Here is a 21,785-nt window from a genome sequence, read left to right as displayed (position 1 = left end):
ACCACCACCACCGAGAGTCCTGGAAGTAACAGGGATGATGAGATGAAAGAGCTAAGAATATTAGAACTTGAAACAACAGAGTTAGCCATGGGTGTTAGTGCAAAATTGCTTGGCTTTTTTTTGGCTTTGGGTGCGGCTATTCATGCAGGCCATATAGAGCTGACAACATTCAGTGTCGTATCAGCTATTAAACTAATAAGAACAGTACTACCAAAATACAGCCAATGAAGGGCCTTAGGAAGACTGAGCCAAGGTTGGATTGTAGTATTTGGTTAGGCTAATCATGATGGCCATGTAGACCACCATGTAGTAATAAGAACAGTACTACCAAAATACAGCCAATGAAGGGCCTTAGGAAGACTGAGCCAAGGTTGGATTGTAGTATTTGGTTAGGCTAATCATGATGGCCATGTAGACCACCACCACCGAGAGTCCTGGAAGTAACAGGGATGATGAGATGAAAGTGCTAAGAATAGTACTACTTGAAACAACAGAGTTAGCCATGGGTGTTAATCCAAGACCGCTTGGATTTATTTTTGTATTGGGTGCAGCTAATCATGCAGGCCATATAGAGCTGACAACATTCAGTGTTGTATCAGCTATAAAAATAATAAGAACTGTACTATCAAAATACAGACAATGAAGGGCCTATGAAGACTGAGAAAAGGTTGGATTGTAGTATTTTGTTCGGCTAATCATGATGGCCATGTAGACCGCCCGTAACAGGGATGAAAGTGCTAAGAATATTACTAATTGAAACAACAGAGATAGCCATGGGTGTTAGTCTAAGACCACTCGGCTTTTTTTTGAGTTTGGGTGCAGCTAATCATGAAGGACAGATAGACCTGCCACCATTTGGTGTTGTAACAGGTATGAAAATGCAAAGAACAGTACTACATAACCCAACCTACTTACCATGGGTCCCAGAACATATGTTTGGTTGTTATATTTTGTAAGGGTAATCATGCAGGCCATATAGACCTCCACCGATAGGGTGAGTATGAGTAACAGCTATTAAAATGCGAAGGACATTACTAATTGTATGGGTAATCATCCAGGCCATATAGACCTCACCAAATAGGGGGAGTTACAGAGATTAAAGTGCTAAGAATGGTAGTACTTAAAACACAACCTCGTTAAAATAGGTAGCAGACCACATGTCTTATTATTATAATTTTTCAGGGTAATCTGGCAGGCCATATAGAACTCCCCCGATAGGGGGGGGGGGAACAGGGATTAAAGTGCTAAGAAAAGTACTAATTGACACAAGCTAGTTGGGTCCAAGAACGCATGTTTGATTATTAGAATTTATTAGGGTAATTATATATCTAACAAATCTATCTATTTCTCTTCTATCGATTCTATCTAACTATCAATCTATGTATATCTATCTATCTATCCTATCTATCACTATCAATCTATCTTCTGTCCGGGATGTTTTGAGACAGCCACTTTGGGAATGTTAGTTGATTTAAACCCATTATGGCTTAAAAGCAGACTCTGCATCAACTATGTAATTTTCCATGGGAGTTTTGCAAGGGATCCCCCTCCAGCATGCAACAGTCCAGGTGTTAGTACCCTTGAAACAACTTTTCCATCACTATTGTGGCCAGAAAGAGTCCTTGTAGGTTTTAAAGTTCACCTGCCTATTGAATTCAATGGCGGTTCGCGAACAATACCGGAAGTTCGAGTCCGCAGTTCGCGAACCGAAGATTTTAGGTTCGCGACATCACTACCCAACATTAAAACCCACCACCCACACACCAAACCCTACTCTAAAACCCACCCAATCCCCCCTTAATAAAACCTAACACTACCCCCTTGAAGATCACCCTACCTTGAGACGTCTTCACCCAGCTGGGCACAAGTGGACCTCCAGAGGGGCAGAAGTCTTCATCCGATCCGGCCAGAAGAGGACATCCAGACCGGCAGAAGTCTTCATCCAGGTGGCATCTTCTATCTTCTTCCATCCGGAGCGGAGCGTGTCCATCTTTAAGACATCCGACACGGTGCATCCTCTTCCATCCGACGGCGACTGAAGAATGAAGGTTCCTTTAAGTGACGTCATCCAAGATGGCGTCTCTTCAATTCCGATTGGCTGATAGAATCCTATCAGCCAATCGGAATTAAGGTAGGATAAATCCTATTGGCTGATGCAATCAGCCAATAGGATTGAGCTTGCATTCTATTGGCTGTTCCAATCAGCCAGTAGTATGCAAGCTCAATCCTATTGGCTTGTAATGATAACATATTTTTATTTGACGTAGCATTATTACTCTGCATAACATTAGAATCAGCATATAACATTAGAATAATAGAAAAAGAATCAGCAGTCACGGGATACCAACGTGTCAAATCGATCCAATACGTCATCAAATGGTGCTACAGCCTCCCCTTTGGAGCAGAGCGGCGGCGACAGCAATGCCGCCGGGGGGGGGGGGGGGCGCAAGCATCGGAGGTGGAACCTCCAACAAGAATTCACAGGGTCGACAGGAACAAGCAAGGAAATCCCCGCGGAAAATCAAACACAAGAACTGATAGCTCCGCGGAACTCAGTGGTAAATATATCATAATACACACCCACACCAGGTGAATTGCATGTTCTTAACAAGGGTTTATCCTTTTGCCTGTATCATCAAACAGACTTTTTTTGAGCTTGCAAAAGACCTCCAGAGACTGTATAGAAACATCAAATTGAAAGTCTGGTTTAGCAAAGAAGCTGATAATGTTATGCAGAGTAATATTGATATGTCAAATAAAAATATGTTATCATTACAAGAAGTTGGCCTTAGAAAGAAGAGTACTTTTAACCCTAACTTGGTTAATCATAGTATTAACACATTTATAGATCTGGTGGAGAATTAAGTTAAAAGTTTACACACTAAGGTTAAAAAATGTAATCTGACAGGTGTCAATAGGAATAAGTTTGCTAATTTTTCTAAAGATGACCACTTAGCTTTACAATCACTCAAAAAAACGAGCATGTTGTATTTAAAGGGGCAGAAAAGGGCGGAGCCACTATTATTTTGGATACAATATATTATATCCAAGAAATATTGGAACAATTGAATGATCCAAATACATATAAAACGATCTTCAGCAATCCATTATTCAAAATACAGAAAGAGATTACAAGTATTTTGAATTATTCGGTTGCATGTGGCATTATTGATAAGAAGTTGGCTGATTATTTGTACATAGAAAAAAAATATTGATAAATTATTACAACCTTTGGTAGCAGAAATGTCTAGTTACATAAAGGACACGGGTCATTTTATAGAAAGAGCCAAACAAACAGAATTTACATCTAACGGATATCTCCTATATACCATGGACGTGAAGAGCTTATACACGTCTATAAAACATGAGACTGGCATTGCCATAGTCAATAAGACTCTCATGTTAAGTGGGCGATATACCAAAGCACAGTGCCAATTTGTAGAAAGGCTATTGAGTCTAATTCTGTATTGGAATTTTTTCTTGTTTCAGGATGAGTGGTTTGTGCAGCTACAAGGAACGGCTATGGGTTCCAATGTTGCCCCATCATACGCCAACCTTTATATGAATGAATTCGAAGAGCGAATAGTATATGAGAATGCATTATTCAGACAGCACGGATCGATATATGGTGGCGCTATATCGATGATGTGTTTGGCATGTGGTGGGGCAGCATTGGAACCCTGGTACAGTTTGTTAATTAACTAAATTCAGCAGTCAGAGGGTTACAATTCACATTAACATACAGTGAAGAACAAGGGTGTCAAAAGGGATGAACACATTGAAGTTTGATTTATATCATAAAGAAACAGATAGGAACACATTGTTGAAATATAACAGCTTTCACCCTAAAAGGTTTGTGGATTCACTACCAAAGAGCCAATTATTAAGGGTACAGAGAATTGTCAGCAATGAAGTGGATAAGAGCATTAGATTCAAAGAGATGGCAGAAAAGTTTTTGGAGAGGGGTTATCCACCAAAACTAATCAATAAAAAACTTAATTAAATTAAGAACCCTATCCCTAAGAAAGATAAGATGAATAAGGATGATAGGTTGTTTTTTGTTTCGCAGTATAGCCCCCACAGTAATGTGATTTCAAAAGTGATAAGGAAGTACTGGCATGTATTAAGAGAATGCAACCCTCAGGTTAAGATATTTAAGGAACCTCCATTAATGGCTTTCAGGAGAGTCAAAAACATCCGTGACCATTTAGTCAGATCAGATATAGGCCCTGCAACAAATATTAAACAGACACTTATGGGTAGTAGAAGAAATGGCAGTTTCCCTTGTTTGGGATGTATGAGCTGTAGCTCTATTATTAAAGGACCTAACTTCTACCATCCACATAGTGGTAAAAAGTATAACATCAATGGGTATTTCACTTGTGACAGTCCTTTTGTAGTATATCTGATAAAATGCCCGTGTTCCCTTTTTTATTTAGGAGAGACAACCCAAAAAGTTAGGGAGCGGATATGTCAACACCGCTCCAATATAAGAAGAAAAAACTTAGAAGCCCCAATGTCCAAACATTTTTTGTAGCAGGGACACGGGATTAGCCAATTGAGGTGGCAAGTGATCGAACAGATAAAAATGCCCAGAAACGGTGGGGACAGAGAAAAACTCCTCAAACAAAGAGAGATGTGGTGGATTTATAAGCTAGAAACCATCAACCCCAAAGGATTAAATAGAGATTTTGATCTTACTTGTTTCCTATAGTTAACTTCTGTCTCAATTAAACATAATACATTGTGCTCTTACACTTGAATTTACCTATGTGTTTATATACAGTTTAGTGTCTGCATTAGGGTTTGGTAAATTTTGAGTTACTCTACTGTGATTCTTTGACAGATACACAATAATTATATATGCAATTTAAGTGATTCATAAGTGTCCGATTATGGCTATTTTTGTAAATTTTTGAGAAGATTATTATTATTATTATTATCGGTTATTTGTAGAGCGCCAACAGATTCCACAGCGCTGAAGATGTTACATTGTTGCTATACATCCGTCAAGTGCTTGTATTGTATTATATTTTAAAGTTTATATATGTAAGCAGAGATGTTGTATGACTCTACACCAGTAGAGGGGGCCCTATACCATTGTTTTTAAATGTTTGGCGCCAAGTAGCATTTATAAGGTGAATATTGAACATATGTTAAGTATTGCATGACTAAGGGGAGATACCCCGAAACGTCTCTTAAAACTTAGAAGTGCCGGTGATTCTTTGAACTTTGTCAGTATATTGGGGTGAAGCAGTACACCTCCATCACACGAGCACTATAGATTGTTGTGCTGATCCGTGCTATTGTTTGCACTGATATCATGTGAGTGTGACATGATGCTTCACTAGTGTCTCTGACTACAGGGGTTAGTGTTTCTGTTTTACCCATTGGTGTTTATGTGTGTGTGTGTATGTGTGTGTTTATGTATGTATGTGAATGTGTGTGTATTTATGCATGTATGTGTGTATGTTTGAGGATATAGAGGTGAAAATGGTGTGGGATAAGCGCTCCAGCTAAGTAGAGCCAACCAGATTATTATGCAAATAAAATGAAATAACAAGAGGACCCAATGGTACTAAAAAAGAGAATTTATATAGCAATTTAAGTGAATAACTGGTTAATGCATACAGAATATGTTAGCATATATTCAATTACATGGGATGCCGGCATCAATAACAGTAAAACATACTAATCATATTAAAAACATAGATATACAGCCGATATAAAATTTCTAAAAGGTTCCCTGAATGTGCCTTTAAAAATATATATGAATATGAATAAACTTGATAAAGGTAAATGACTCTTAGCACAGTAAAGTTGACTCGACTAAATGTTACCAGTATTTTGTTTAAGCAATGAGATATTTGATCACAGTATTCAGTGGAGGCGTCTGATCTGTTCAGCCGTTAGGAGTAACTGTGAGTAATGGATCGGGAGGTGTGACGTCACGTCACCTGACTATTGTATTCCTCCAATCCCTGTGATATGCTTAAACACAACAAGTTTGAAAATTGTATCCAATTCTTGATTGTAATATAATTGGTTGTGTAATGGTTAGTATCAATACTTGCGAATGTCCAGTGTCCAAAAATCTGTCCAAATCTTTCAAAACCGGTTTGTTTTATCAGCAGCTCTGAATCCTATGAAGTGTTGATCCGTTTGGTTTTATGTCCGTTCTGGAATATGAAACTTGTCCTTTTTCGAAGAAGCTCCTAAGCACTTGGTTTTTTTCACTTTTAGTGTATACTAGGGCTATGATGGGAGCAAGGAAGGAACAGGAGGGCACACAGGAATTATTCATACATCGATCTCAGTGTTGATTCAAGGAGATAGAAATGAACCTGTTTTTGCGCCAATAGAACAATTCAGCAGTTGAATAGCCTTAGTGAGTACTTGGTTGCACACAGGAATTATTCATATGTCCTCCCTCTATATTAATCATAGAGATAGGGATGAACCTGTATAGTGTAACACTATCAATAATAAAATTCTAGAATGACAGGAGTAAGCAAATCTACGCGTTTCGGCAGTGTTAGCTGCCTTTATCAAGATGCTTACTATATGAAATTACTGCCTTTTTATAGGGAGTGTTTGATTCGGGACAGGTGTGGTTAGAGGATAGTCTAAATTAACCCTTAAGTGCTTCTAAGGTGAATGTCTCTGAGTTAAGTTCATAGATAGATGAGGTACACCTAATCAAAAAGAGATTTTTTGAAAGTAATATTCCATCTAATTTAACTCATTGAGTGTTTTTGAAATGATTGCCATTAGAATTAAATACATAAACAAAACATGGAATATTAAGTTAATGTTTAAATTTATGAAAAGTTTATGAAGTTTACATGACCTTCATGTTTAAGGTCATGTGAACTATATATGAGAATGTAAAGTTAAGTATACAGATATAGTTGCCTATATCTCAACATTGTACTATAACAAGTTTTTCTTTAATACAGTTTTTTGTTGGAAGTGATTTTTATATATGTGAATATACATTGCTCCAAAGGTTTTTATCATTTTATTATAATATATATAGCTGTCTTTAAGCTATATTTACATATTTTTTACTTTGTATCACATCCTCCCCTTACTCCTTAGCGTATAGACAGTTGATTCTCTACACACTTCTAGCGCTCACCTAAACCAAAGAACAACCTGATATTGCAATTTTGCAAGATTATTATAATAAAATGATAAAAACCTTTGGAGCAATGTATATTCACATATATAAAAATCACTTCCAACAAAAAACTGTATTAAAGAAAAACTTGTTATAGTACAATGTTGAGATATAGGCAACTATATCTGTATACTTAACTTTACATTCTCATATATAGTTCACATGACCTTAAACATGAAGGTCATGTAAACTTCATAAACTTTTCATAAATTTAAACATTAACTTAATATTCCATGTTTTGTTTATGTATTTAATTCTAATGGCAATCATTTCAAAAACACTCAATGAGTTAAATTAGATGGAATATTACTTTCAAAAAATCTCTTTTTGATTAGGTGTACCTCGTCTATCTATGAACTTAACTCAGAGACATTCACCTTAGAAGCACTTAAGGGTTAATTTAGACTATCCTCTAACCACACCTGTCCCGAATCAAACACTCCCTATAAAAAGGCAGTAATTTCATATAGTAAGCATCTTGATAAAGGCAGCTAACACTGCCGAAACGCGTAGATTTGCTTACTCCTGTCATTCTAGAATTTTATTATTGATAGTGTTACACTATACAGGTTCATCCCTATCTCTATGATTAATATAGAGGGAGGACATATGAATAATTCCTGTGTGCAACCAAGTACTCACTAAGGCTATTCAACTGCTGAATTGTTCTATTGGCGCAAAAACAGGTTCATTTCTATCTCCTTGAATCAACACTGAGATCGATGTATGAATAATTCCTGTGTGCCCTCCTGTTCCTTCCTTGCTCCCATCATAGCCCTAGTATACACTAAAAGTGAAAAAAACCAAGTGCTTAGGAGCTTCTTTGAAAAAGGACAAGTTTCATATTCCAGAACGGACATAAAACCAAACGGATCAACACTTCATAGGATTCAGAGCTGCTGATAAAACAAACCGGTTTTGAAAGATTTGGACAGATTTTTGGACACTGGACATTCGCAAGTATTGATACTAACCATTACACAACCAATTATACTTTGTTACAATCAAGAATTGGATACAATTTTCAAACTTGTTGTGTTTAAGCATATCACAGGGATTGGAGGAATACAATAGTCAGGTGACGTGACGTCACACCTCCCGATCCATTACTCACAGTTACTCCTAACGGCTGAACAGATCAGACGCCTCCACTGAATACTGTGATCAAATATCTCATTGCTTAAACAAAATACTGGTAACATTTAGTCGAGTCAACTTTACTGTGCTAAGAGTCATTTACCTTTATCAAGTTTATTCATATTCATATATATTTTTAAAGGCACATTCAGGGAACCTTTTAGAAATTTTATATCGGCTGTATTTCTATGTTTTTAATATGATTAGTATGTTTTACTTTTATTGATGCCGTCATCCCATGTAATTGAATATATGCTAACATATTCTGTATGCATTAACCAGTTATTCACTTAAATTGCTATATAAATTCTCTTTTTTAGTACCATTGGGTCCTCTTGTTATTTCATTTTATTTGCATAATAATCTGGTTGGCTCTACTTAGCTGGAGCGCTTATCCCACACCATTTTCACCTCTATATCTTACAGTCTGTAATTGGAGATTTTATCAGACCATATCAGGGATTTAAGCACAGAAACCTTTTCTGACTAGCACTCACACCACCCTTTGTTTGTTTGTATGTTTGAGGAACCAGCAAATTACAGACCTCGTTACTACAGCATGGGGGGGGGGGGGGGGGTAAACAGTCTATACAGTACCACTATATACAGTACGGGGGGCTGGACCATGTCACAGACTACTGTGGTCACTTTATAAAGTACTGGGGTGGGTAGGGTCAGGCCAGCCATCTCACCGGCAGATTACAAACTGTGTCACTGACTCACTATATACAGTACTGGTGGGTTAAACAGTGTCACTATATACAGTAATAGGGGGTCAGACCATCTCACAGACTGTGGGCACAGGGTACCTCCTTTTGCATACATGTAATCTGATTCACATTTTTTTTCTGTGTTTTAGTGATTATATATATATATATATATATATATATATATATAAAATGTATTTTGTTTGTGGGGGATGGGGGGCCCTTCTTAGATTCTTGCACCTGGGCCCTGTGGTTTCTAGTTACGCCTCTGTTGCAAGACCTAAAAGGTCCTGACAACAAGGGGAGGCAAGGATTGGAACAGCTGGCAAGCACTCGGTCAAGGTGTAAACAGCTGTAGCTGGTTTCAAGAGCAACCCTACACTTGCCAGGCAGCAAGTAAACCAGCGCCTAGGAACAACTGAAAATGGAGACCAAACATCCTCCGAACTCAGAACCCTAAGAAGTTCTGGCAAAATTACATGTAGCAGACCCAAACGAAGTAAACACCTGAGTCAAGAACACACAGCCATCCTCAGGATGACACAGAAGATGTGCTTGCTAGAAGCGGCTACCAAAATGTAGAGTGCTAAACCTCCATTACAGAAGGCACACTTTAGGCAACCAAAACCGCCAGACCTACACATAGGTCTCAAAATAAAAGGAGAGCCCAGAAACTCAATGAGGACCAATGCACCCCCCAAGATCCGAAAAAACAACAGATCTCAGGACCTACCTCCAGCCGGGCCAGCCCAAGCATCGGCAGGTCTGAAACCAGGGGACCAGAAAAACTCCAGGCTCAAACAAGCAGAAAAAAATGGCACAGCCATTACAATAGTGCTCGGGTGCCATCCCGAAATACCACATGGAGACCGTCGACAAGGCCTTAAACCTAGAGGTCTAGCTAAAGGCTCAACATAGACTCAAGGCAGAGCCAGTAACTCTCCAAATGGACATAACAACCCAGAGAGCGTACCTCTCTCCAAAATAGGTTAACCCGTCTGTCCTAACCTTCTGAAGCCAGGAGATATGGACCACACTTCCGAAGGAAGGATATAAGCCCCCTCCAAGACAAAGGGGGGCCGGCAAGCGGGCCAGAAGGACAGAGCACCTGCCCCAAGGATACAGCCGTAGACTGAACCGAGAGAACTCAACTCCAACGCCCTGACCTGGAAGGAATCCCCTGAAGATCTAACTGGCTAGCACACAGACAAGGTGCCATAGCTGCAGTGGTTCCACAGCGGATCCCTTTGCTTGCAGCGTAGCGAAGTATCACACTATTTCAGTTAGCCAACCAAGGGAAACTGACCATAGGCAAAAGGCAAGCCCAGGGTGCATCGGCACCCAGAAAAACCTGGTCTACTGAACCAGATCACTAGCCCAACCAAAGGACACCGCCCAAGTTTCCTGGAACTGAGGAACCCTGGACCAGCTCTAGATCCTAACAGTCCGGTACAACCCGCAACGGGAGCCACAAAGGATATGCTGAGTGAAAAACTCATCCACCGGAAGAGCCAGAGTGAGGAGAGGTCCGAGCCCCCCAAATAAACCCAGAAACTGAAATCCCCCATCTGATATAAAACCAGACCCCCGGGAGATACCATACCATGTCCAAAGAAAATGGACAACGAGAAAAACTTGCAAGTCCTGACCAGAAGACGAGACCACCCCTTGCCAGAGTCCAACAATCCAAGGAGCTAAGGAAGCAAAGACCGAAACAAGGTCACTAGAGCCCTAGCCGCAACAGCCACCTACGAGCAAGAGCAAGGGGATACCTCGAGGACAAAGTCACTTGAACAAAGGCTAGCCTCCACATCACCCCCAAAAATACCCTAGCTCCAGGTAGAAACCCTAAACAGAGCTCAAGGAGACCACACTGCCCATGTCCCTACAAAGGCATATCCAGAGCCTGAGGAACAGGGGCGCTCTATTATGGCATATCGAACATAACTGATTGACCTGTGTCAATGGGGCCAATTCACATTCTTCACAAGTCGAAGAATTTGAATCTGAAATTTGAACAGTCTCAGTATCAGAATCCTCCATAGCTAGATAGAGAATATGCTAATATGGACTAAGAAAATAACTTAAACTGCACCTGACACCCACAATGACTGGGGCACTCACCACCTTCTAGAACCAGACACAAGCAGACTCTAATTTTTCAGTCACCACACGGTCAGGAATGTGGAAATGGAAGACGAAAACACGTCTAGTGAACCGTATAGTCCAAGAAAAGCGTGCCCACCATAAGGTCACATCACTTCCAAAGGCATTTTATGTTCTAGCCAAGAGCCCAGTTAACACTAGACATAAGCAGATTGAATCACATAACAAACATGTGATGCAGCAGGGGTTTAGCAATGTAGGTTAGATAGCAATATTGTAAGATCATCTGTTCACATCTCTTAAGTGAACATTTATAAGTGAGGAACAACGAATTATACAAGATTAATACTCACCACACTGCTGTTTACTAACTAACAAACTGCCTATTGACATCTGCTAAGGAATGCTGAGTTAACCAACTCTCTCTTCTGCTTTCATGTATGTGAATTGGGTCCCTGCATTCAAATCCTGCCAATTTTCCCTGTTTCTGTGTCATTTGTACTACAAGTCTCTCTTTGGTATGTGAATCGGGTCCCTGCTATGAAATCCTGCCAATGGAACCTGTTTCTGTGTCATTTGTATTACAAGTCTCTCTTTTGTATGTGAATTGGGTCCCTGCATTCAAATCCTGCCAATTTTCTATTTCTGTGTCATTTGTACTACAAGTCTCTCTTTGGTATGTGAATTGGGTCCCTGTATTCAAATCCTGCCAATTTTCCGTTTCTGTGTCATTTGTACTACAAGTCTCTCTTTGGTATGTGAATTGGGTCCCTGCATTCAAATCCTGCCAATTTTCCCTGTTTCTTTGTCATTTGTACTACAAGTCTCTCTTTTGTATGTGAATTGGGTCCCTGCATTCAAATCCTGCAAATTTTCCCTGTTTCTGTGTCATTTGTACTACAAGTCTCTCTTTTGTATGTGAATTGGGTCCCTGCATTCAAATCCTGCAATGTCCCCTGTTTTTTGTGTCATCTGTATTGCAAGCCTCTCTTTTTGCATGCGTCTGTATAATTATGTATTTACCCTGCTAATATCTTGCCTTTATCTATGTGATGTTCAAACCTTGCAAATACTTGTTTTTATTCCTAAATTTATAATTTCACTAATGGTTTAACCACAGCACCCGCAAATTCTATTGTCTGTTATTTTTAATTTATCTCACCCTGAATCACATTTTCCCAATTGGCCTTTTGACTGTCTTTGATCAGGTCATTACCTAATTTATTGTATTCAGCTGAATGCTCTGGCCTATAAATTTAACACTGCTATGGGGAAAGCAATGCAGGGGTTTAGCAATGTAGGTTAGATAGCAATATTGTAAGGTCAAATGTTCACATCTCTTAAGTGAACATTTATAAGTGAGGAACAACGAATTATACAAGAATTGGACATGGGATAAGGCAAGTTCTGTTTTAATACTGAGTTTTATACATTGTCAGACTATTTTGTAAAAATGTTAAATATCTTCATATTCTTTTTTGCCACCTTTTGTCTGTTTAACAAACTACTTTACTTAATTACTCCTTACCCCTCACCATCTGCACTGCTCATTAGCCCAACTCTCTTAACCTCACCTTACTTTTGTATTCATGAACTTCACACATTCCTAAAGACTCTCTCTCCCACTTGCAACTCATCACAAAAACCGCATTGCATCTCATGTCACTCTCCCTCTTGCTCATACTAGCTGCTGGCGACATCTCCCCTAATACCGGTCCCCCACATTTTCCTTGCCCTGCACACCCATGTGTACCCTTCATTAGACTTCAAAAACAAAACTCTGGTAACCCTAATCTCATTCCTCTTGCATCTAAAGCCACCACCCCCTTCACTTGCGCACTTTGGAATTCTCGCTCTGTTTGCAAAAAGCTCACTTCTATCCATGACCTCTTTATCTCCCACTCTCTCAATCTTCTGGCTCTCACAGAAACCTGGCTCTCTCCTTCAGACACTGCTTCCTCTGTTGCACTGTCACATGGGGGTCTCCACTTCAGCCACACTCCTAGGTCGGACCATAGACAAGGAGGTGGTGTTGGTATTTTACTTTCCTCTCGTTGCACCTTTCAACAAATACATCTCTTCTCTTCCCTCACATTTTCTTCATTCGAAACACACAATTCGTTTATTCTCTCCCCTCTCTATACGCGTTGCAGTCATATACCGCCCCCTGGCTCCGCAACTCTATTTTTAGATCACTTTGCCGCCTGGCTACCTTACTTTCTTTCCTCAGATACCCCTACCCTCATTCTCGGTGACTTCAACCTCCCTGTTGATAATCCCACTGCCTCCTCTGCAAAACAACTTCTGCAACTCACTTCCTCTTTCAGCTTGTCACAATTGACTGACTCTCCCACTCACAAAGATGGTCACTCCCTTGATTAATCACCCTCTTTTGCTCTATACCCTCCAATCCTTCGGCATCTGTGACACAGCTCTCTCTTGGTTCTCTTCCTATCTGTCTAACCGTACCTTTAGTGTAGCCTTCTCTGGGGTATCCTCTGCCCCGTTACCTCTTTCTGTTGGGGTACCGCAAGGCTCTGTCCTCGGTCCCCTTCTCTTCTCAATCTACACGTCCTCACTAGGTTCCTTAATAAAGTCCCATGGGTTTCATTATCATTTGTATGCCGACAATACACAAATCTACCTCTCTGCACCAGAATTATCTCCTTCTTTGCTAACCCGTGTCACTAACTGTCTCTCTCATATCTCATCTTGAATGTCCTCTCACTACCTCAAGCTAAATCTCTCCAAAACTGAGCTCCTTATTTCCCCCCCTTCTTTAAAAATCTCCACCCCCCCCATGTCTCTATAACTGTTGACAACTCCATCATTACCCCTACCTCACATGCCGATGTCTTGGGGTCACACTTGACTCAGATCTTTCTTTCACTCCTCACATTCAGTCCTTGGCTAAAGCCTGCCGCTTCCACCTTAAAAAACATTGCTAAAATTAGAAATTACCTTGCACAAGACACAACAAAGATTTTAATCCACTCTCTCATCCTTTCCCGCCTCGACTACTGCAACTCTATCCTCTCTGGTCTCCCTAGCTGCCACCTACCTCATTTGCAATCCATAATGAATGCCTCTGCCAGGCTCATCTTCCTTGCACGTCGCTCTTCATCTGCCGCACCTCTCTGCCAATCCCTTCACTGACTTCCTCTTGCCTCCAAGATTAAACACAAAATTCTCACTCTGACACACAAAGCCCTCAATTGCATTGCTCCCCCCTACATCTCAGACCTTGTCTCCAGATACTCTCCCTCCTGCCCCCTTCGCTTCGCTCATGATCTCCTCCTCTCGTTACCTCCTCACATTCCCATCTACAAGATTTCTCAAGACTGGCTCCCATCTTATGGAACTCTCTGCCTTACTCCACAAGAATCGCCCCTAGTTTTAAAAGCTTCAAGTGCTCCCTGAAGATTCTACTATTCAGGGACGCTTACAACCTACACAAACCTTCCTATCTCCACTGCTATCCCCTTAAACCCCATAGCATGTAAGCCTATGAGCCCAGCTGTTTGTAATCCACCTTCATAACAGCTGACTACAAGAGTGCAACTCTCGGCAGGACCCTTCACCCATTTGATCCCTGTAATCGTTTTTTATATACCACCCATGTTCATAGCGCTGCGGAACCTGTTGGAGCTCTACAAATACCTAATAATAATAATAATGATTAAAAAAAACCCTGTTCAATAATCCCCCTCGGGAGATATTACCCTCGATTCCAAGATACCAAAGGAGCCTCATAGAGGCCCTATAAATATACTTAATAAGTCCCGCAAAATAGTTCCTTACGGGAAACATTAAAAGTTACAATACATTCTGATGAAGTATAATTAAATGATCTTAACGGAATCTACGCCGTGGAACAGGAACACGGCCCTTCAAGTGTGACGAATAGTAGCAGCGCCTCCGCCATGGACTTGAGAAAAAAGCAGGCAGCGAAGCGAAGTTCGACAACGCTGATTGCTTGTGGAGCTGTTAATATGAGTCGGTATGGTTTCGCAGAAAGACTCTCCCTGCATCTCCGGACTCTAACTTTCGTCCAGGCTCTCAATGAGAGACTGACAGGATTACTTAAAACTCCCGTCCCATGTTGAAGAGTACTACCCTCCATAAGAGACAACACAACTTCTGACACTTCTCTGCCAACCTCCTGGGACGAAAGGCAAAGAATGACTGGGGGATGAGGGAAGTGGGAGGAGTATTGAAGCCTTTGGCTGGGGTGTCTTTGCCTCCTCCTGGTGGCCAGGTTCTTATTTCCCAAAAGTAATGAATGCAGCTGTGGACTCTTTATATTTAGGAAGAAAATAAATATTCTTAGATATGCATTAACCCCTTGAGTGCTAACGGCTCTGAACCGTCACAGAGTTTCCCACTCAGGTGCTAACGATGGCTCAGAGCCGTCACTAGCACTCTCCCACCTTGAGGGAGGATCTGGGGGCTCCCACCCGCTCCTACCCCGGCGATCGGGCCTGTATAGTGACAGGCATCGCCGGGGCTTTACGTTTAGCGTGATGACGTCACCACGCAATTTTAATAAAAAAAGACAATGATAAGTAAAGGGAAAGGGGGCATGGTGCTTAGAAGCCTGTATCTCGGGCATCTAAGCATTACAGACCCCCAAGATCCACTGTTTGAAAGGTAATGGCCTAACAGGGATCTGAAGAAAAAAAATATATATATTTTTAAAAAAATTAAAAACCCCTCAAATCAGCTTAGCAACCCAGGTGGGAAAGTGCTTAGCACTCAAAGGGTTAAAATGAGAAGCATAAACATTGACTAAGCTAACTAATCATGATTATGAACCTGTCATGTAATCATAAATATGAACACACGTTGCCAGAAAAGGATAGATCGCAAAAAAAGGATCAGCATTGTAAATGCCCCCTCAGAATAAAAAGGTTATGCTAACCAAAATCTGATGAGCTTTAATAAAATAGACGGTAATTACATCAAACTGCCACTAGATGTCAGTAAATAACAGGGAATCCCTGTAAAACAGAAAAAGACTATATAAAGTCTAACTGAAAAGCCGTTACAAAATAATAGGCTTAAAACATATAAGTTCTTATACAAAAAGGGATAGAAAATCTAACTCCCAAAAGTAAGATAGCATCGCTAGAACATGCAGAAAACAGAAGGGCGCCTCCTAGTGTAATATAGTACAGACTATATACATATGCTCATATGTGATCGACAGGTACTCACAAGTATAGCAGCACCCACTGGTGCTTAGTTACACCTACTGGGATCTCTCAGTCAGCAGAGAAACTAGTTGCATGATTTTAATACATAGTGAAACTTTTGTACACTGTGTTTTTTACATTGGATTTTATTAAAATGAATTGTTATATTTCACTTGATTGAGAGCCTGAGTTTTTTCTGTTTGGAGCAAACACCCTGGACAGAGGAGTGTGCGGGATCCCATGAGCAGTGAGCTGGGACACAGAGATCCCAGTAGGTGTAACTAAGCACGAGTGGGTACTGCTATACTTGTGAGTACCTGTCGATCACATGTGAGCATATGTATATAGTCTGAACTATATTACACTAGGAGGCGCCCTTCTGTTTTCTGCATTTTCTTAGATCTGTCTTGACTTCTGTTTGGGCAGGAGCAGCTGCCATTTAAGAATAGACACACCAGTAGAGGATTGAGACATCATTGGAGGACAGAGTAAAACCACTGGGAGTATACCCACAGCTACTGATTATCCTCAAGGACTTGCTAATCTGAGTATTTTTATTGTATGATAAGTATTTGTGTGTCTATTTGTTCTAATTTTTGTATTATACATGTGGTATATATCAAATTCCTGGTTATTAACATTTGGTTTTTAACATTTGGTCTCTATTGCGCCCCCTTGAGTGGTGACGATTAATGTTTACCAGGTTTGCATGCTAGAACACACAATCAACACAAAACTCCACAGAAAGAATAGAGCACTCCAGGACTAACAACGGAATCCTTGATTTTGTACCAGTCCTGTGGCGGGCACATCAACCCCATCGCCGCAGGTCTCAAACCCAAACCCGTAATTTAAAATAAAAAAAAAAGTACTGCGACAGATAGGGCTGTGACATATGCCAATGTTATGCCCCTGAAAAAGCTGTGTGTATGTGTGGAATTGCAGCAATGAACACACACAAAGCAAAAGTATATCCAGCCACTGTAATAACACGAACGTCTAAGGGTACACGGCTGATGATTAAACAAGTAGGACACATACCCTTCATAGAATTAATGAAGCATCAGGTCCCCTAAGGGATGTTCCCCCCTAGAAGGACGACGCTGATGCCGCTAAATTAACTTCCTATACCCCAGGAGAGCAATACCTCAACCGCCTGCGTGCCACAGAGCTTCCCACACAAAGAATAGTCAGAGTACACTAAAAGCCAGATAAAAACTTGAAGTATAAACACATAAAATATTTTTTATCAGTGAACATCAAGGCCCAGCGCTAATGGCCGCAGGCACTTAAACATGCGAGAGGGAGAGATCAAAAGAGCTGTTGAAAACTGCGCAGCCTTTCAAACACATTAGGCACCATTTTGAGTCCCTATAAAGTGGTCTAACAAGCGTGCCCAAAAACCCCTGGCCCGCAGAAATTTTTGTTTAACCCCCACCGCTGCCAGAAGCTTCGTAATGAGAGGGGCCAAAAGAGTTAATTAAAGAATAATTTGAGCTGTTCATTGTACCAAATATCCTAAGTAGGATATATATATCGGTCTCAGATCACTTTTCTGAGGGAGACAAAGGTGCCAGTAGGTCACCTTAGTTATATTCTGTCCCAGTATGAGGGATAAAAGGAATAGACAAGGACTCAGTGGCGGCTGGTGACTTTTGAAGCTGGGGGAGCACTAGCCCCGCCCCTCAGATGGCTCTGCCCATTTTAATGTGTGTATATATATATATATATATATATATATATATATATACATACATACACACTAAGTAAGACCTGACCTGATCTGATGCCCTTTTACTTCCCCATGTTTTGTATATGCTTTTAATATATACCAATAAAGTTACAAGTTTTAATCTACTCACGGCTGGATATTCCCTTGCTTGTATTTGGATATATATATATATATACACACACACATTACACAATTATATATATATATATATATATATATACATACGCCATTTTATAATACTAATTAGTTTTTCTTCATTTTAAATGTAATTGTGTAGATTTAGGAACCCCCTAGCAGCTGCTAAACCCCATAATTGAAGCTGTATACCTTCATATTAAGATCTTTACTTACAAGTTACAGTGTCCTACTCGCTCATGCTATGTTTGTTGGGCAGGGCTGGCTATACACATATGGTATGGGATCTCCCCTGATGACATCACTGCTGACTGCTCCTGTGAAAACTATGCCGAGCATCGGAGCATTTTAAAACTGCTTGTGCCTTGTTCCCAGCAGTTGCGAGGAGTCCAGAGAGCAATGAGGCATGACAATGGACAGTGGGAACATGTAGAGCACACACTCTCCCACCCCCGGCAGACAAAATATGCAAATGAGCTGTGTCTGCAATAAGCTATTCATCCATAGCAGCACTGAAGCTGTATCTCTGTCAGAATCTCACTCACAGCGTTTTCAAATCTGATCTCTTCTGCTAGTGCTGTGTGCTGTGCATTGGTTGCAGGCTGTTTATTTGCAAGATAATCTTGCAAATAAACAGCCTGCAATACACAGCACAGCACTAGCAGAAGAGATCTGATTTGAAAACGCTATGAGTGAGATTCTGACAGAGATACAGCTACAGCTTCAGTGCTGCTACGGATGAATAGCTTATTGCAGACACAGCTCATATGCATATTTTATCTTTCTGCCGTGGGTGGGAGAGTGTGTGCTCTACATGTTCACACTGCCCTTTTAAAAAGGGCGTCCTGGCAAAATCTGCTGGATATGCAGTAATAGCGAAGTTTCAGACACTGCTTTATTTAAATAAGGAACACCGCTCCTATTTAGGCTCCCCAATCTGCCGCCCTAGGCCCGTGCCTTGTCAGCCTGGCTGGCTGCTCTACATCAGTTAGCAGCAGGGTGCTCCTTAGGCTTCCAGAGGCGGGCTAGCACCAGCAGCAAGCAACAATTAGAATAAAGATGTTTGAGATTTGGTTTGCAATTAAAGTGCAACAACAAGAGAACACACTTTGTTTTACAGAGCTCCTCTCCACTCAACGGCTATCTCCTCAATGAGATTTTTGCGCCGTTGAGGGGGAGGAGCCTCGTGGGCCGTCATGTGGACGCAACAGCGTATCACAGTGAGGCTGGCTAAGGCAGTGGGAGGAGGCAGAGCACAGGCTGAAGCCCAAAACCGCACACTTCAGCCTGTGCGATTAAGGCTCTATGAGCAGTGCCGGGCTGGGAGGAGCTACACCTGCACAGTGAAGTATAGGATCACTGTGCAGGGTAGGGGCTCTCTCTGTTCGCACGTGCGATGGTTAGGTGTGTGCACAGCAGCCTGCCTGGTCGGGAGAGGAGGAGTGAGATGAGAAGCTAGTGACGTCAGCTGTCAGGCAGAGCCAAATACTGTCTGCTATGCTCTGTTGTCTGCCCGGTCCTAGCTCCCTCCCTCCTGCCTCCTAGACCTAGGCTAGTAGTAGTAAAGTATGTACAGACACAGTAATAGAGTACAGTCTCAGACAGTATACTAGGCAGTTGCTGGGGATAATAATAAAATATAAATTTTTCAGATAGGATCATAGGAGGCTATTAGAAAAATTATATTTTATTAAACAAATATTTATTTATTTTTGGCTCATTTTTTTTTTTTTTTTTGGCTCAATTTTTTTCCTCTTTGCCCTGATTGGGGGTTCACGTGCGAATGTGAACAAATGGAGGAGCCTCCACTGCAAGGACTTACCCTCCATGACCTACGCTGTGGAGCAGGCACAGTGTTCAAGGTCTGACAGCTTTATCCAGACTTCTGACAGGGACCTGAGGTAGAAAGGAAAGCAGTGTCGGCTTAACACTGGTTGCCTGATGGGGGTGCTAGCACAGATTGCTAGAAAGAGGACAGAGAAGTTCCCTGCGACCTCCAGCTGCTAACAGTTACCAATACTCTTACTACAGAATTTGAGAAAGAACAAAGGGGCGCCTCATGTGTAGAACCACCAAACAGATAAGCAGACATCCCAACCTGAAAGAACTAATTTCAGGGAGGTGCCCCCGACCGTTCCCCCCTGTCCCAATTCAGAATTCCTCAGTGCTCTGATTATGAAATAGCTGAAAATGTTATCACAAAGAGTATGTGGGGTTGGGGGGGGGGGGAACACCCCTCTAAAGACAAGATGAACCTTGCATGTATAAATATCTATATAACCATTTTATAGCTAATAAAGTTTGGGAGTCCGGCACAATATACAGTATGGTAGTCTGCACAATATACAGCATGGCAGTCTTGCAAAATATAAAGCATGGCAGTCTGGCTCAATATACAGCATGGGAGTCTGGCACAATATACAGCATGCGAGTCTGCACATCTCACCTGTATCAGGTCTGCTATGTCTTGCACCGCACTAGAGATCAGGAAGGGGGAGAAAGTCCAGAGATGAAAGCAGTAACTATTTACAGTGAGCTATAACGTAACAGTGACACCTACAGGTAGAAATGAAAAGTGCAGGCACAAATTTGATTTTCTCTGGCACTGCTCTTTCCGGGATCTTGTGTTTAATTTGCGGGTGTCAGGGAGACACTTTTTCAATGTGGAAGACTCCCGGAACTTCCGGAAGAGTTGGAATGTCCGGATAAGTAGGCATGGTGTTCTGAACTAAAAGTTGCCTGATGAAACGGCCCTTGTAGAGCTGAGAAATGCGTTGCATATCAAGGGGGATACCTGGATATCCCCTTATCCACTACTTGTTGTTTTTATTATATTGTTTTTAAATAAACATATATTTTTAAAAATTCAAGTTTAGTGGAAGCACCTTACTTGCTTGTGTTCACTTAATACTGATTGGAACACAAGCACTAGCTTTGTCCTGCGTTTGTATCCTGACCATTGGGAGAACCTGGAGTGGGTGAGCTGACAAGCCCCCTTGAAATCTATCAGTTTGTCTCTACCAGCACATAGGTGTGCTTGTTTAAAAACATAAATTATGCTTACCTTATAATTTAATTTCCATCAAGGGGAGAAGAGTCCACGTCTTCATTGATTACTGTTGGGAATTAAGAACCTGGCCACAAGGAGGAGGCAAAGACACCCCAGCCAAAATAAATACCTTAAATACCTCCCCCACTTCCCTCATCCCCCAGTCATTCTGCTGAGGGAACAAGGAACAGTAGGAGAAGTATCAGGGTATAAAAGGTGCCAGAAGATGAATTAAATTTAGGTCTGCCCATCGGAGATACAGGCAGGAGCCGTGGACTCTCCTCCCCTCGATGGAAATGAAATTATCAGGTAAGCACAATTTATGTTTTCCATCTAAAGGGGAGGAGAGTCCACAGCTTCATTCATTACTGTTGGGAACATATACCCAAGCTCTAGAGGACACTGAATGAAACCGGGAGGGTAAAAGGCAGACACAGCCTGCAAAACCTCTCTCCCAAAAACAGCTTCCGCAGAAGCAAAAACGTCAAACTTGTAAAACTTTGTAAAAGTGTGTGAGGAAGACCAGGTAGCTGCCTTACAA

At 41.2% G+C, this 21,785-nt stretch overlaps 1 long non-coding RNA gene across 1 annotated transcript in view; it reads right to left on the bottom strand.

Moving 5' to 3' along the window:
* The window catches only part of LOC128642124 (uncharacterized), a 29,342-nt gene extending 10,714 nt beyond the window's left edge, over nucleotides 1–18,628 (bottom strand). Inside the window, exon 1 of the long non-coding RNA XR_008399624.1 lies at nucleotides 18,412–18,628. This is a non-coding gene — a long non-coding RNA (uncharacterized LOC128642124). The remainder of the gene's footprint in view (nucleotides 1–18,411) is intronic.
* Between the last annotated feature and the right edge of the window lie 3,157 nt (nucleotides 18,629–21,785).

This window comes from Bombina bombina, chromosome 11 (assembly GCF_027579735.1).
Source record: "Bombina bombina isolate aBomBom1 chromosome 11, aBomBom1.pri, whole genome shotgun sequence".
NCBI lineage: Eukaryota > Metazoa > Chordata > Amphibia > Anura > Bombinatoridae > Bombina > Bombina bombina.
This window is presented reverse-complemented; position numbering and strand designations above follow the sequence as displayed.